Genomic DNA, 5,423 nt, shown 5'->3' on the forward strand with positions numbered 1-5,423 from the left:
TCATCAATAAAGACAATGACAAATTGGTCAAGATATGGTTGGAAAATCCTATTCACCAAATCCATGAACGCTGCAGGAGCATTAGTTAACCCAAAGGGCATAACTAAGAACTCATAGTGCCCATAACGAGTTCGAAAAGCTGTCTTCGGTACATCCTCACTTCTGACTTTCAATTGATGATAGCCAGATCGTAAATCAATTTTAGAAAATACCGCTGCACCTCGTAATTGAACAAAGAGGTCATCAATTCGAGGAAGAGGGTATTTATTCTTGACAGTAACCATATTCAACTTTCGGTAATCGATACACAACCTCATTGAACCATCCTTCTTCTTTACGAACAAAACAGGAGCACCCCAAGGCGACACACTAGGACGAATAAAACCCTTATCTAGTAATTCTTACAGTTGGACTTTCAGTTCTTTCAATTCAATAGGCGCCATCCGATATGGTGCCTTAGAAATAAGGGTAATACCAGGAACTAGTTCTATAGTAAACTCAATCTCTCGATCCGGGGGTAGTCTAGGAAGATCTTCAGGAAATACGTCAACAAACTCTCTTACAATAGGTATGTCTTCAAGGCATGCCCCATCAGAATGGTTAGCAACTACATACGCTAAAAATCCTTCACACCCTTTTTTTAGCATTTTTGCTGCCTTAACCATAGAAATCAAACCTCTACGGCTCCTATGATTCCCTTGAAAAGAAAGTTCTTCCTCGCCAAGTAGGCGAAAAATAATTTTTTTAGCAAAATAATCTATCGAAACATGGTAAGGTCCTAACCAATCCATCCCCAAAATTAAGTCAAAATCGTGCATCTTTAAAGGTAGGAGATCCACAAGAAATTCTCTATCACATAATCTGATCACACATAACTTATAAACATGATCTATTAACTGGCAATCCCTCATAGGGGTACTAATTGACACGTGATCATCTAGTGGTTTGATAGGCACATCAGCATAACAGGCAAACACACAAGATACAAATGAATGTGTAGCACTAGGGTCAAAAAGAACTTTGGCTTTTCTAGAGAATAAGAACAATGTACCCGATACTACATCATTGGACACCTCAGCATCTTTCTCTGTTAGCACGAAGACACGCCCTTGCACCTTTGGTTTCTTCTTTTGCCCTTCATTAGTTTGAGTATTTGCAGTCTCGCTACATCTCTTTGGGCAATCGATAATCCTATGCCCAGTTTCTCCACAAGTAAAATAGGCTCCAGTTATCCAATGGCATTCACCAGGGTGCCTCTTTTCACAATGTCGACAAATTGGGTAGTTCCTTCGAGAGGTGCCATCTGGAACACCCTTATTATCCCATTTGTTACTTCCACAAATATGCTTCTGGGACTGAGTGCCCTGCCTATAAGAATTTCCATTTTGTGGTCCACCTTGTCGATTCATTTTATTTCTCTGATCCCTTGTAACTTGAGCTTCAAGAAGATCCTTCTCTGCAAGAATTACTCGATCCACCAAATCGGCATAATTGTTAATCTTAAGGATAGTCAATCGCCTTTTAATGTTAGGACTTAACCCTTTCAGGAACTTTCTACACTTACTACTCTCATTAGCAACCAAGGTAGGAGCAAAACGAGAGAGAGCAGTGAATTGCTCCTTATATTCTGCAACACACTTTGTTCTTTAAGTCAATTTTAAGAAGTCAGCCTTCATCTAGTGTCGAACTCGTTCAAGAAAATACTTTTCATGAAATGCCTCCAGAAATAACTCCCAAGTAATAGGTGCATCTTGCAATCCAGCGCTCAAAAGACGAGATTTGGCATCCCACCAGTGGTCTGCCTCACCCTGAAGGACAAATGAAGCCAATACCACCCTCTGATCATCATTACAACCCATTGCCACAAGTATCTTTTCCATCTGTTTAAGCCATGCATCTGCAACCATGGGATCAACAATCCCCTAAAAGGTAGGTGGTCCCAATTTCTTGAATCGTTCCAAGTTCATCATAGCTCATTGATCTCTTGCGCTACCTTGCCTTTCAACTGGCACGTTCTCCTATGCCTCAACTCTACCTCTAGCCATATCTTGTATCAGCCAACTTTGTTGTTCCATCAACCTAATCATTGTGCGCATCATTGGATTACCTTCGTTATCCATCTCGCGCAAGGCTGGGTCAGCGTCATCAGTGATACCTAAAACATTTCTCGAGCTAGAGGCATTCCTAGCACCTCCCCTACGTGACATCTTTTGACTAAAACACGAAGAATAAACAGTAAATAATTCATAGTTAATGGTTGTGCTAGTGCGCAAAGTACTGAATAAGTAGTATAACTAAGAAAAGTTAGTGTTTGAAAACAAGAGCAATCAAATAATTCATTTTACATTAATACCAAAAATCCAATACTAAAGAGTTATTACAAAGTCACAAGCAACTAGAGAATAAAAAATAAACAAAATAGAATTACTAATTATAAACAATTACTCCTTGCCATAAAGATCTATTCTCTCCATTAACATCAATAAAGTCTATAAAGTCTCATGCCTTCTTTTTACGTCCCTAAGGTTCATAGGTTCACTCAACCGGGTGGGGAAATGATCTAACTCTACTTTTCTTTCCTTAGTCGTGACTCTAGACTTGGAGATACCCATCATTTGCTATAGCAAGGCTTAAATCAAGGTCTTGTCCAAAATAGGCGACGTATTACAAGCTTATTATTATTAGCTCCCTTGCCATAAACACGTAGTCCACGTATAGCCTCATTGAGCTTCTTTCTTGAAACTCCAGGTCCTGGAGGAGTATCGATGTAGACCACTATAGTCGTCTTAGTCTATCATCCATTCGCTGATTATGAAGTCTCTTAAGATCTTTGACAAGAACTCCACCTAAGATAAATTATTCGGTCCTATCAATTTCTATCCATATCTTATTCTTAGCACTTTTCATACCCACATTGTTCTTCTTCATGTCTACAAACAAATGTAATCAATTTCATTAAACAATCTAATTAGACCTTAAAAGAAAGTCTACAGAATCCTAACTTGGCTCTGATACCACAATTGTAACGCCCCAAATCTAACACGTGCGAAGCACGTGAAGAATGAGGTTACTTACAAATCGTAATCCTTACTCATAAATTTCAAACTGAAATACCTCAAATTCTTATTCAAATAAATCCAAAAATTCACACATTCTACACTAAATAGTCTCTCTAAAAAATAACAAAAGTCTCAAACTCCAAATTACAAGTTAATAACAGAAATAAACTAAATAAAAACATGAGCTCATTCCTCCTTTTATTCAAATAGCAAACGGAAATGAAATCACTAACTCCAAAGTTAGGCACACCTTTCAAACGGAACTTAATCTGTAAAAAGTAATGACGAGGGGTGAGCCGTCAACTCTATAAGTAAAACCATTCCTAACACACTAGCCCAACCGATACCAAAAATATTGCAAGCCTTCTTTTATTTAAAACATATATGTTACAATTCATAAATTTCATAAAACGATATATTTCAATAAGATAACATAATTTCATAATAATTCAGAATATCTAAAGAATAATCAATTGCGAAAACAAATCACATAACACGTACACAGAAAGAAGATAGTTATCTCATGTAACATAGTGTCACCTATAGTCTCGGTGACTCGGCCAGAAACAGAATCAGAATATCGTGTGCACACTCAAAACAGAAACCCAGTACTTGTCCAGATAGATATAGCGTATATTACGATCAGAATCAGAATCAGAATCAGAATAATTATGGACAATGAGCCAAAACATTTGGAATCCCATACAATCATCAATAATTGAAATTAGACATGGGTACAAAACATTCGCATCAGATTCATAAAAGTCCATAACAATAATTTAGGCTTGCACAATATTATATAGACAAAATTATAAAAGGCAGTCATGTCATAAAATAATTTACATATTGAAAAGCATTTATGAAATATTTTGTTAAAAGGATTTAGATTTGAAAACATTTTCATAAACTGATTTTGTTTGACAAATTCAAAACTGTTTCACAGTATCTGAAACGAACAAAACGTATTCTAAGAATTTTATAAAATCAGATACTAATCAGAAAATTATGGAATTAAAACTGGGAATACTAGACACATGTATCAACTCCTATATAAAATTTAAGAATCTTTCGAGTTCATTTAATAGTACAAATAAGTTTATGAATCTAATTGCCTTGCTGGAATCACAGTTTTCCAGTGTATTAGTGTTCGATTCAAAAATCCATATAAAATTGAAAATAAAGTCAAATCTTATGAAATAAAATTTAATCAATAACTCCTACATGTCTAGTTTTCAGAAATATAAAGTTCTTAAGAAAAATCATCTAGAAAAATATATGTTTAAATTCGAGATACTCATATTGTCCAGAATTTGTCCAGTGTGCTTAATACACCAAGGGTTGATTATTAAAACCCACAATAAATCAAAACCCTAAACAATACCTAAACACACCTTAAATTATGTATTATAATCTGTATCAATCTAAAATCATGCTAATATAAACCCTACATAGAGTGATTAGAAATCTCATGGAGAATAAGGAGAGCAAACTTAACAATTGCTTTGATTCTCTCCTAAACAAATGTTTTAATTCCTAGGTTGGATTGAAATGAAAGGGGGTTAGGGGGAATTTATAGGATTCCTTAAGGCTAATGGATGGCTAGAATTTTGCCACCACAACTCTTGATCAGTGGTTGAAATTATCCTTCATAAATACCTTACTAGTTTCTAGAATTCTTATATATCCCTACAACTTTCTTATATCATCACTTATGTCATAGATTATGTCATTATTACTTAGTCATTGCATCATCACTTATGTCATTACTTCTCTTAAAATTAAATATTATATATTATTAAATACTTAAATGGGCTTGTTAGCTCAAAATGAATTCTACTATATTTATGTGAGAGAATTGAACCTTGCATGAATCAATTGCAACAAATGAAATAATGCAAAAAGTTGTGATTAGCAAGAAAATTTGTTTTGTGCTCTCAGAGTTTTTTGCAACGAGATTAATTTTGTTGCGCAAAGGTTAACAAAAATATTAAATTTTCCAATATTGACAATAGCAAATTATTGCACTAAGTTCTATATGATGTTCAATAACTATTATGTGGCATCATTATATCCTCACGTTTCACTATAATTAGTAGAGTATTTCTTGTCAGACAACCATATTCCTCTTTGACACTTCTTGATAAATTGTTAAATTGTTTTAATTATGATTCCAAATTTTTACTTTTAAGGTAATAAGGTTTATAATAATATTTTATACAAAATTTAAAATGATGACATTAAATCTAAGAAAAACGATGATTTACTTGTTTAAAGAAGAAATCAATGTTAATAACGTATAAAAATTACGATTAGTAATAATATTGATCATAATAATAAATTGAAGTATGAATAATGATCATAGTA

This window comes from Citrus clementina, unplaced genomic scaffold (assembly GCF_000493195.1).
Source record: "Citrus clementina cultivar Clemenules unplaced genomic scaffold, Citrus_clementina_v1.0 scaffold_5, whole genome shotgun sequence".
Classification (NCBI taxonomy): domain Eukaryota; kingdom Viridiplantae; phylum Streptophyta; class Magnoliopsida; order Sapindales; family Rutaceae; genus Citrus; species Citrus x clementina.